This window comes from Vicia villosa, linkage group LG3, assembly GCF_029867415.1.
Source record: "Vicia villosa cultivar HV-30 ecotype Madison, WI linkage group LG3, Vvil1.0, whole genome shotgun sequence".
NCBI classification, from domain to species: Eukaryota; Viridiplantae; Streptophyta; class Magnoliopsida; order Fabales; family Fabaceae; genus Vicia; species Vicia villosa.
The window spans coordinates 65,033,010-65,046,184 of record NC_081182.1 but is presented as its reverse complement, the minus strand read 5'-3'; the positions used below and the strand labels follow the sequence as shown (position 1 = coordinate 65,046,184).

The 13,175-nt window shown below is 37.9% G+C and overlaps 1 long non-coding RNA gene across 2 annotated transcripts; it reads left to right on the top strand.

The window, feature by feature from the left end:
- Nucleotides 1-11,277: 11,277 nt before the first annotated feature.
- Nucleotides 11,278-12,974, top strand: LOC131655976 (uncharacterized). 2 transcript variants are annotated; one of them, XR_009299933.1, is made up of 4 exons: nt 11,278-11,646; nt 11,750-11,872; nt 12,202-12,307; nt 12,419-12,974. It is a non-coding gene; the product is annotated as an uncharacterized LOC131655976 (long non-coding RNA). The 2 variants fall into 2 exon arrangements; XR_009299932.1 differs by having other exon boundaries at nt 12,399-12,974.
- The last annotated feature ends 201 nt before the right edge of the window (nt 12,975-13,175 follow it).

Below are 13,175 nucleotides of genomic sequence, written 5' to 3'. Positions count from 1 at the left end.
ACGGTTTAAGATGAAGTTTGCTTATTCTACGACATCTCTACCATGCGATTTAATTGATTTTTTGTTAGAGATTTTTTTTCTATTTCAACGACGGTAATTTCTTTGGTTAATAAGGTGAGTTTTATCTTATTTTATTTAATTATTTTTGCTGTCATTAGAATTTTGAAGTTTCTTTTATGGAGTTTTGTAGGGGTCAGATATATTGTCATTAAAACTTTTATGGAGTTTGCAATTTTTTATCTTCTTGATTCTTGCACTTAAGCTTGATATGATCCTATTTATGTGGCTGGAATATTGAGTTTATGTTAGATTTGATCACATTAATGTGATTGAATTTTAGGCTAAGTTGGCATTTTTTTAACCCTAGTTAAATCTAATTTCTAGAAGCATATATCTTCATTTTTTTAATTTTCTTTTGGGTTGTGCATTCAAGGGATCTCGGTTAAGACATGTGGTTGGGCCTAATTCAACCCTACAATGTAATTCAACCCTACAATGAAGGGTTGAGTTAGGCTCAACCACATTTGTTAACATGGTATTAGAGTTTGGTTAATTAGGTAATGGAGGTTCATTTATGCGTTCCCATTTCCCCCTCATTATGAAGAAACCTTCATGTTTGATTACAGAATCGTCAACCTCAAAATATTCATCCAGTTCAGCATCATCAATGAAAGAGTCTTCAGTATCATACTGATCATCGGGAATTACAGGTAGATCCTCATCATCACTATCCTTACCCATGTAATGTCGTGCAATCTTCTCTATTACAGTGTTGAACCGGTTTGTTTGGGGAGCATCTTGTTCATTATTCTCAGCTTGTCCAAGAGCCATTCTAGCTTCAAGCGTGGGATTTACTTTAGGAACCTACTCCGGAGCCGCGGAAGTGGATCCCTCATTGGCCTTATTAGCGTCCATGAGAAGCTTCTTCCACGACACAATGGTGGTCTCGCCAGGTCGGAGCTCAACATGGAAGAGTTGACTAGTTGACTGTAACATATTCGAATACACGACGAGGAAGGCAGTTTGGAGGAATCACTAGCGGCGTCCGTGTCGAGATTGGAGTTATCGTCCCCCACGGAAGCGGTTTGCAGCGAGATGGAGTGTTTACGGAGAATTAGAAGGCGAGAAACATGATGAAATGAAATGCTTATCAAATAAGCATGTAAAAGTGGGCAAGATAGATGCAGGAAAGATTGCGCCACCACCCGTGAAGAATACACTTAACTCTTCACAGAATTTGGTTGTACCTAGTGAACATTATGCAGACTTGAAATCTCAAATATCAATTGGAGGTCTCTAGAATTACTTTGTAAAAGGAACCGGCTGATATTAGGCCAATTCTGCCTCTTTGAAAGTATCAAATAATGATGTCTCTTCTGTGGTAGAAGCCAAAGATGCTAATAAGCAGAAGATGTTACTTTAATCTAAGAACAAATTGGGTAAACATAAAGATGCAAGTGGAGTGCATGATACATCTCATCAGAAGCACCAAGAAAAAAAATTTTGTACCTTCTAAATCCCTACTTGGAGGATTCCCAAGTAGTGTTGATGATTTAGAAAATACTGGTAGATCCAAAGAAAAAGATGGCATCAATGAACTGCTAGATCTAAGCTTGTCCGAGGGAAAATCTGTGATGCAAGCACCAAAATCTAAAAACATACTCAAAAAAAGCTGGTTCCGGTGTGAGGCCAGAATCTAGAATTCTTGAGAAAGCTATTCAAGATTTGGAGAAAATGGTTACAGAGTCAAGACCACTAACTACGGAAAACTAGACTCTTATACCATGTTAAGAAATGTGGTTGGGCCTAACTCAATCATATCACATTTCTCTTTCAGGTCTTCATTTTTCAGCAAGATGGGCAAACAAAAATCGTTCAAGGCTAAGAAAAGAGACTTCGAGAAAGAGATCAACCAACTGATAAGAAAACAAGCCAAAGAGGAAAAATATAAAGCCGAGAAAGCTATAAGAGCACAAAACCCCTCGACTCCTGAAGGAGCTGGCACTTCTGCTGGAGTCACTACTCGAGGCAGAACCTCATAGGCAACAATGAGGAAGCTCAAGAATAAGTAAGATTCACCATAAGGTGAGGCTGATGAGGACTGGTTGGCTTATTTGGATGAGTTAATGAAAAAGCCAGAAAGTTTCACAGATAGTTCCTAGATTCCTTTGAGCTCACTTTATAATAGCCTCAAGATCTAAAACATGTATTATCCTCCTCAAAGGATGATAGTACTTTTTATTTTATGCTTGTTTTCCCTTAACTCACTTTGATAAATCCATCATGTTAGTAGAATATGCTTAACAACCAACCAGTTTAAGCCAAAATAGAAGATTTAAAATAGTAAAAAGATAGAACACAGAAAAAACAAACAAATAACTGAACATAATATAAGGAAAATTAATCCAGAGAGACCATCTTGACCTTAAAGAGGTCATTATTAGAGGCTTTAAGGATTTTTGGTAACTCCAGCTTATCACCCCAGGTTTGTGAAGTAACATCAACCATAGTTTTCACTACTCCTTGTTGCATGAAGAGTTTAGAAAGAACTTTTCCATAAGGAATGAACAAGGACTTTCCTTCATAAAAGGATAGGATAATCTTCTTCAGATATTCAACCATAACATAGGAAAGGTTGATCTTTACATCTGAGTTGTTAAAAAGAAACTGAAAAGTCCTTTCATTAATATCTAGAGAGTCTATATTCTTGTTCTTTGGCAGAAGGTTTGAGGCCATAATTTGATATCAAACTAGTGCCAAAGGTTTACTATTAGAAGCTTTAGATAGGTCAAACAAATTATTAAAAATAGTTCTAAAAGGAAAATAGTGTTCCCAAAACATCTTATCAATAACATTGTCATACTCGCAATTTATTGCATTTGCAATAGTAATTGGGGTGATGGTGATAGGGACTCCAAATACTTTGGAAATAATGGCTTTCTGTAGATTTAGATCTTGGACAGATGCATTCACCCAAAATTCTTTGACCAGATTAGGGTAAGTAGGGCCATAGAACATATCAAAGAATCCATCTCATTCCTTTCAAGAAACAACACTTAAAAGATCAAAGCCTTGAGTTATCCTTTCTTCAAAATCAACATGACCTTCAACAATAACAACCAACTGATTTTCCATATCAAAGTTAGTTCAAAAAGGTTATCATGTAATTATTGTCCTAGCATCATTAGTTTTCCTATTGGGATATAGTCATCATTGTGAGCATGATACTTGGATCTTGTCTACCAAATATATATATATATATATATATATATATATATATATATATATATATATATATATATATATATATATATATATAAAATGAGAGGAGTAATTAATGTGAGATATGAGAGCATTGATTGACAACCATTAAATCAAATTGTATGGTGTAGATTTAAAAGCTTCACATAAAATTAATTGCACATGATATAAAGAGGTAGGGTGACAAAGGGTCTCCCCGACGAAGTCCTTTACTTGGGCAGAAACTCCGGGACGGTTGGCCATTGATAAGCACCTTGTAGGAGACCGTGGAAACACACCGCATGATAGTAGACACAAAGGTTTCTGGAAAGCCCATGGCAGAGAGCATAGTTTCCACGAAAACCCATTATATTCTGTCGAAGGCTTTTGACATATCAAGCTTTATAGCCAAGGTGCCACGCTTTCCTTTAGTTTTCTTCTTCAACCAGTGGAAACACTCCATGGAAATGAGTCCATTGTCCGTGATCAAACGTCCATGAACGAAGCCACTTTTTTCCTCATCGATAATCGAGGGCAGCAGAGCTTTTATGCGGTTAGTAAGATATTTAGTAACCAACTTCATAGTGACGTTGCAGACGCTTATGGGCCTGAAATCCTTGGGAGATTGAGGGGATTTGCACTTTGGGATGAGGCAGATGATGGTTTTATTTAAGGCCTCAGGGTTGGTGCCGTTGTTGAGGATATCCAGGGCAAGGGATTCAATGTCTTTTCCTACGATGTGCCAATACTTCTGGTAGAATAGGGAGGGTATGCCGTCAGGGCCTGGGGCTTTGAGCGGAGCCATCTGAGATAGAGCAGATTTCACATCCTCAGAAGTGAAACTCAGATTGCACCAATCCTTGAACTCATCTGTAATTCTGTTTTTGACAACTTCGCAGAGATGATCCGCGCCAATCGAGCCAGACGAGGAGAAGATGTCACCAAAATAAGAGAGGAAAATTCTTTCAATGTCTTCCTCCTTTCTCCACCAAAAGCCATTAGGGTCTTGAATCTTTGTGATAGTGTTGGTCTTTTTTCGTTGGGACGCCTTTCCGTGAAAGAATTTCGTGTTTTTGTCACCGTTCTTCAACCAAACGGCCCTGTTGTGCTGCCTCCAAATAATTTCTTCAGCAGCCAAAAGATCATCAAGCTGATTGTTCAGAGAACGCAGATTCAAGATATTCTCAGCCGAGGACACACCCAAATCCAAACTTTTGATAGCTTCTTCAATTTTAACAATCTCCTGCCTTAAATTGCTCTTCTTGTATTTTTGAAAAAGGCTACTTAGAGAAGACAAGTTCATGATCTTCCTTGCCACATCCGTGTTGGAAGCCCAAGACCTTCGAATAGCTTCATCACAGCGATTGTCTTTTGTCCACACTTCTTTAAACCTAAAAACAAAGGCCCTCTTCTTTCGCTTTGGGTGCGCTTTAGAATCCAGCTCAATAGAAATCACAGCATGATCTGAGGTTCTTCTAGGCAAGTGTCTGGTTCTCAAAGGGGAGAATCTGTTTAGGAACAAAGCATTTGCCAAGCCTCTATCAATCCGACACTGGATGTTATCATTATCGGCTCTTCCATTAGACCACGTGAAAGGGTGGACCTCGAAGCCAATGTCAATGAGATCACAGTCTGCAATAGCGCTCCTCCCCCAAGATAGCTGGTTCTAGGATCTTGGGATCCCTCCTCATTTGTCGCAGGAACTGACCATATCATTAAAGTCGCCAAAACATAACCACATACCATCACTAGGTTTCAAGTCCCTCAACATTCTCCAAGTGTCCTTCTTTTTGTGTTCCTCCGGGAATCCGTAGATTCCACTGATGTGAATTTCTTCTCCACTTAAATCATCCGTGAAATTTGCAGATCAACGTGTTCTAGTATTCGCTGGAAAGGTAAGAGAAAGAGCTACGACTTTCATGTTGGACTCAAAGGCAAACTTGGAGTGCATAGTTCCCAGAATTTCGTTGAAGTTTCAGTCATTATAATAATTTGTTTTTGGGTCATTATTTTATGGGTTTGGGTTATGTTTTCAACCCGGTTCGGATTCTTAGTGAAAACCTTGTTTTGTTTTATAAGGGCTGGCAGCCGCTACTGTAGGTTAATTACCTTCTTTTCACGATTAAAATTTTGGCTTGTACGCTTTTGCAATGGAGAACTAATTTCCCAAGAGTCAATTTGCTGTAATCGCGTTTCCAACGCTTGGAGGTTGATACTTTATCAATTTAATTCTTTTCTCTTTCAATGCTATTCTACGAATTGCATTTGCTTAATCTGTTATTACATGGAATTGTCTTGATTAAATTCGTATGATTGCATCCCTAACTTTTATTCGTTGTTAAGTCGCTTTGACGTTAATTCATGTTTGCTTAATTCACGAGGGTTAATCTGTTTGCTTAATTCAGAATATAGGAATGTCAATCTAGTTTATGTCTTTTGCACTTGTCAATTGATATAGAAATCGAATAGAGATCAAGCCGCTTACGATATTTTTTTTGATGGGAAAGTAGATTCATTCATAAACAGACTGGGGCCAAAGGAGGCATACAATTGTTCCAAGTTCTTGATCCTAAGGACCTGGGAAGCCTGACTAAGCTATGAGCTTCCACATTACAGTTGCGAGGAACAAAACAAACAGAGAAATTAGAAGCAGACAAAATTCAATTAAGACAGTCTTGGACAAGGAAATCTATGTCGGCAATTTTTAGGTGACCTTGAATGCAGTCTGCCACAAAGAGGGAATCCGTGTAGAAGATGACATTCTCCCATTTGAAATGAAGGGCCAACTCAAGGGCCCAACGAACTCCTAAGGCCTCTGCTACCAAAGGTGAAGTAGCCATAAGCTGATTTTTGCAAGCACTGAAGCAGATATCTCCAACAGAGTTTTTTGCCACACAGCCCCACGTCGTGATACCTTCATCAAAACAGCCCGCATCGACCGAAACAACAAAATCAGCGCCTGGAGGGGTACTTTCCACGAAGCGAATAGCAACATTGGGGGCAAGAGAGTCAGCAATATAATCAAAAGCCAATGCTGCCTCACGAGCAGCAGTTAGAGGGACAAAAGCTCTGTTCTTAAAAATAACAGCGTTACGACCGCTCCAGAGTTTCCACAACAAAACGCAAACCATGAGAGTGGCTCTTTCATCCTTGCAATTGAGCCAGTCTTCAATCCAACAGCGAAAGTCTATGTTATCTGGTGTGCGCAAACCCAAAGGAGATGCGAACCAAAACTGTCTTGCCATGCGGCAGCGGAGAAACAGGTGGCTATCACATTCGGAGTCACAAAAACAGAGGGGGAAGACTTGGTCAATAGGCATACATATTTTTGCCAAGTTTGATCTAGTAGGAAGGATACCTTTTAGAAGGAGCCACATGAAGTTCTTAATGGAGTTTGGGAGGCGGAGTTTCCAGATTTTCTTCCAAATGGGGAGGCTGCAACCTGAGGAGGAACTGGCCGATGATCTTTGTTTTTCAGAGCCAATGTTGTGGTAAGCACTCTTGACAAAGTAGATGCCGTCTTTCGCAAAAGCCCAAACCAGCTTGTCTGGGGGAAGGCAACGCGCAATGGGAGTGTTGCGAATTTGCTGAGCATCAAAGGGAGAGAAGCAGCTTTGAAGAAGATCTTCCTTCCAACAATGAAGATCCACATCGATAATATCCGAGACCAAAGTTGAAGCCGGCAGAGGGTTACAAGAGTTCAGAGAGTTGAAACTAGGGGCCGAGGGAAGCCAATTATCCTTCCAGATGCGCACCTTATGACCATTCCCTACAATCCATTTGCAACCTCGCTTGAGAGTCCCTTGAGCACTAAGGATACTGCGTCAGGCATAACTAGGAGAAAAGCCAATCTTAGCCTCGAGGAAACTGCATTTAGGAAAATAACGGGCTTTGAAAAACCTACTAAGAAGGGAGTTTTCGCCTGTGAGCAGCCTCCAGCCTTGCTTCCCCAGTAACGCATTGTTAAAATCCGCGAAATTTCTGAAGCCCAAACCACCGTGGCTCTTAGCAGTAGATAACTTCTCCCAGTTAATCTAGTGAAGCTTCCTTTGGCCTTCCTTCGCTCCCCACCAGAAACAGGAAACCATGTTTTTAATCTGATCACAACAATTAGCGGGAAATTTGTATTAACTCATGATGTAGCTAGGGATAGCTTGGACAACCGATTTGATAAGAACCTCTCTACCAGCTCCAGACAGAGCTTTTTCCTTCCAATCCTTAAGCTTTTTCCAGATTCTGTCAAGCACAAAAGAAAAGATTTCTTTTTTCGAACGCCCAAAGACTACTGGCAGGCCCAGATATCTAGTGTGGGAGTCCACTTGTTCTATATTCAAAAATCCGGAGATCTGGTTCTTGTTTGTGATCGTGACATTTCTGCTGAAGGAGACTTCCGACTTGTCAAAGTTAACCAGTTCTCCGGAGCTGAGATGGTACTTATGGATAGTGTTCAGTAAAACAGCGGCTTCTTTGGAGTTGGCCCTTGCAAAAAGAATACTGTCATCAGCGAAGAAGAGGCGGGAGATAATGGGCGCTCCTCTAGCGATTTGAATCCCATGGATATTATTGAGAGACGCTTCCTGCTTCAACAAACTAGAAAACACATTAGCACATAAGATAAAGAGGTAGGGTGACAAAGGGTCTCCCCGACGAAGTCCTTTACTTGGGCAGAAACTCCGGGACGGTTGGCCATTGATAAGCACCTGGTAGGAGACCGTGGAAACACACCGCATGATAGTAGACACAAAGGTTTCCGGAAAGCCCATGGCAGAGAGCATAGTTTCCACGAAAACCCATTCTATTCTGTCGAAGGCTTTTGACATATCAAGCTTTATAGCCATGGTGCCACGCTTTCCTTTAGTTTTCTTCTTCAACCAGTGGAAACACTCCATGGCAATGAGTCCATTGTCCGTGATCAAACGTCCATGAACGAAGGCACTTTGTTCCTCATCGATAATCGATGGCAGCAGAGGTTTTATGCGGTTAGCAAGACATTTAGTAACCAACTTCATAGTGACGTTGCAGAGGCTTATGGGCCTGAAATCCTTGGGAGATCGAGGGGAATTGCACTTTGGGATGAGGTAGATGAAGGTTTTATTTAAGGCCTCAGGGTTGGTGCCTTTGTTGAGGATATCCAGGGCAAGGGATTTAATGTATTTTCCTACGATGTGCCAATACTTCTGGTAGAAAAAGGAGGGTATGCCGTCAGGGCCTGGGGCTTTGAGCGGAGCCATCTGAGATAGAGCAGATTTCACATCCTCAGAAGTAAAACCCAGATTGCACCAATCCTTGAACTCATCTGTAATTTTGTTTTTGACAACTTCGCAGAGATGATCCGCGCCAATCGAGCCAGACGAGGAGAAGATGTCACCAAAATAAGAGAGGAAAATTCTTTCAATGTCTTCCTCCTTTCTCCACCAAAAGCCATTAGGGTCTTGAATCTTTGTGATAGTGTTGGTCTTTTTTCGTTGGGACGCATTTCCGTGAAAGAATTTCGTGTTTTTGTCACCGTTCTTCAACCAAACGGCCCTGCTGCGCTGCCTCCAAATAATTTCTTCAGCAGCCAAAATATCATCAAGCTGATTGTTCAGAGAACGCAGATTCAAGATATTCTCAGCCGAGGACACACCCAAATCCAAACTTTTGATAGCTTTTTCAATTTTAACAATCTCCTGCCTTAAATTGCTCTTCCTGTATTTTACAAAAAGGCTACTTAGAGAAGACAAGTTCAGGATCTTCCTTGCCACATCCGTGTTGGAAGCCCAAGACCTGCGAATAGCTTCTTCACAGCGATTGTCTTTTGTCCACACTTCTTCAAAACTAAAAACAAAGGCACTCTTCTTTCGCTGTGGGTGCGCTTTAGAATCCAGCTCAATAGAAATTACAGCATGATCTGAGGTTCTTCTAGGCAAGTGTCTGGTTCTCAAAGGGGAGAATTTGTTTAGGGATAAAGCATTTTCCCAGTCTCTATCAATCCGACACTGGATGTTATCATTATCGGCTCTGCCATTAGACCACGTGAAAGGGTGGCCCTCGAAGCCAATGTCAATGAGATCACAGTCTGCAATAGCGCTCCTCCCCCAAGATAGCTGGTTCTCGGATCTTGGGATCCCTCCTCATTTGTCGCAGGAACTGGCCATATCATTAAAGTCGCCAAAACATAACCACATACCATCACTAGGTTTTAAGTCCCTCAACATTCTCCAAGTGTCCTTCTTTTTGTGTTCCTCCAGGAATCCGTAGATTCCACTGATGTGAATTTCCTCTCCACTTAAATCATCCGTGAAATTTGCAGATCAACGTGTTCTAGTATTCTCTGGAAAGGTAAGAGAAAGAGCTACGACTTTCATGTTGGAGTCAAAGGCAAACTTGGAGTGCATAGTTCCCAGAATTTCGTTGAAGTTTCAGTCATTATAATAATTTGTTTTTGGGTCATTATTTTATGGGTCTGGGTTATGTTTTCAACTCGGTTTGGATTTTTAGTGAAAACCTTGTTTTGTTTTATAAGGGCTGGTAGCCGCTACAGTAGGTTAATTACCTTCTTTTCACGATTAAAATTTTGGCTTGTACGCTTTTGCAATGGAGAACTAATTTCCCAAGAGTCAATTTGCTGTAATCGCGTTTCCAACGCTTGGAGGTTTATACTTTATCAATTTAATTCCTTTCTCTTTCAATGCTATTCTACGAATTGCATTTGCTTAATCTGTTATTACATGGAATTGTCTTGATTAAATTCGTATGATTGCATCCCTAACTTTTATTCGTTGTTAAGTCGCTTTGACGTTAATTCGTGTTTGCTTAATTCACGAGGGTTAATCTGTTTGCTTAATTCAGAATATAGGAGTGTCAATCTAGTTTATGTCTTTTGCACTTGTCAATTGATATAGAAATCGAATAGAGATCAAGCCGCTTACGATATTGGTAAGGTAGAAACGTGTGATAAGTCGGAACCGAAAATAGTAGATTAGCTTAATTTATTAATCACTTATTTTAATCGCTTAATGGCTATATTTTATAATTCGATTCTAAACCAAACCCCCCTAAATCGATTTTGAATGGTTGATTATTACAAGACTCCTTGAGAACGATATTCGAGTCATTGTCGCTATCTACGGTCTTTTAAAAATTACTGGTTTTTTCTCCGCGCGCGTTAGCAAATCACTTTATATTCAACGTGCGTCCCTACAATCAGTCATTTTGACTTGGAAAACATGAAAAATGATGTTTCGGTTCGTTAGGTAGAAAAGATGAATAATGATGTTTCTTTCGTTAGATGGAGAAGATGAAGAGTTGGGCTTTCGTTCATTTGTTGGGGCGAAAAAAGTTTAGAGGAGTTAACAAAAGTGAATGAGAGTTAACATTCTGATGTTGAAATATAATATTGTTTGGAATTCATATCTCGGTCAGTTGATTAAACAACCGAGAGAATAGTCGATTTATATTATTATTTAAAAAATAAAATAAAATAAAGGTGACATTTTAGTTTTAAATAAAATACGAAATTATAGGAGATGAAAATCGAAGCTCAAACAGTAAACTACATTTTCCGTCGGTTTAGATTAAAACTAAGGGATAAGATTTAATTTTTAAAAAAATTAAAATAGCGCGTTCCAAGGCATTTAACCTCGGTTTTTAATTGATTGAGCTAAAAGTTTGTCATAAAATATATTATTTATAGTAATATTTATCAAGTTAAGATATTTACATGGAATAGCAAAATCAAATTTAAGGAGGGTGTTGAATATATAAATTGATTTTGGATTTGTTAGATTTTTTGCCTTAAGAATTTTAAGCCCGAATATTTGGTGTAGTAGGTCCAACTTCTAGAAACCTAATCTAGAAGAAAAAGGATAAGCTAATATTTTTGTTGAATAATAGAGAAAATTCTAGAAAGTGATTTACTGCTATTAGATTAAATTTGTGGTGGCAAAATCTTAATGGTTGATTTAAAAATGTCACTAGTATAAATAGAGATGTCCAAGAGCTTAAGTCAAATAAAAAATTATAAACACTCAATACTACCACTAACCTTGCTTTTCTCAAAAAGTTCATATCCTGTCTCAAATACTTAAACAACTTTTCCATCTAACCAAACTTCCTTCCAACATCTTACAGTTGTTTATCCTTTTTTATTAGATTTCATTTTTGTCTAGTTTTCTGCATTTTTTTAACCAAAACATTTTTCTGCAACCTGAAGCACAATCAAAAGAAGAAAATAAAATAACATAATTTATTTCATAAAAATTATATAAAAATAAAATAAAATCATACACGTTATTGTTAAGAAACTACAAAAGCCCCTCCTTCACTACTACTTTTTGCAACAGCTGTTGGAACCTTTCACTATTAATACCAACTCAACTTAAATCAATGGAGCAAAATGCTATGATGAGTTTGATTTAAATACAGGTATGCATTTGCACTACTTCTATAGATCTGATTCCTCCATCTATTTAATTTCATTCATATGTGATCTTCTAATTTTTACTAAATATTATTCTAAATTATGCAGCTTCATTCTAACCGTTGAAGATGAAGTTTGTTCATTCAGCGGCATCTCCATCATGCAATTTGATTGGTCTTTCGTCTGAGATATTTTTTCCCGTTTCAACGACCGTAATTTCTTTGGTTAAATGTTAGTAATTGTTTTCTGTCATTGGAATTTGGAATTTTGAAGTTTCTGTTATGGAGTTTTGATGAGGTCAAATGTTTGTCATTAGAAATTTTTATTTTTCTTCTCTATTTGCTAGGTATTTGCTGGATTCTTGCACATATACTTGATTTGATCCCATTTAAGTAGCTAGATTATTGCACTTACGTTAGATTTGATCGTATTAAAGTGGTTGGATTTTAGGTTCAATTTGTGTATTTATTCAGCCCTAGCAAAAACTAATTTCTAGTTGCATATATCTACATTTTTTAATTTCATATGTTTTATTAACGTTCATAAACTTGAATCAACAGGCATATGCATTCGAACAGAACCTACAAATAGTGCTCAAGAAGCAATGCAACCTTTGACATCATAATCTTTATTTACTTTGATTTCTTCATGGTAAGTGAACCTCAGGTATAGACAATTTCTTTCTTCTTTTCTAAATCTGAGATAAATTGTTATTATATCTATCACTAAAATGTTTTTGTTATTGTATTTTATTTAGTTTGTGATGGATATTAATAGGTGCATTGGGATACAGAGCAAAATAGTGGGCAATGGCATGTTATCAAACTTTAGTGATCATAATTCACAAATGTTTCTTGAAGCAGGAGTTAATGGCAACACTCAGAAACCTTTGACTATTTTGAGTTTAAATATTAAATAAATTATGAAATGTATGGGATGAAAATTAAAGTAGTTTATCTACAATATTTTGAAAAATAATATCTACAGAGAACAGTGTGATGAAAGGACGCAAACTCATCGTCAGTGAATAAAAGGGCTAATGTTACTGAAATGACGGAATCTAGTCTCTCGTCAATTCTTTAACCATTACCAAAAACTGTGACTGGACCTACATCATCGCCGCAGCAAGACATAATACTTTCTAATCCTCCTCAAAGTCACATTATCGCAATACTAATGGATGATATTGGATTCACCTAAGGCTAAATTTCTATCTCCTAGTTATATGTTCACATGTACTGACTTCACGTGTACTAAGGAATGATTTATACAAAATAATTTTCTTAAATATGTAAGGAATGATTGTTTCAAGTAACTTGCTTAAATGTGTACTAAGGTTATTTATATTACAAAATTTAAATGGCTGCTTTTTTACTCTATGTATTTCTTTCATTGCAAAGATAATAAATTAAGATAAATAATCACACACCAAAACAAGAATGTATACATTACATAATGATAATTATTAATTTCACAAAAACCTAATTCCCAATTTCATACAAAAATTCTTCCAAAGCTATAACTAAACTAGAAC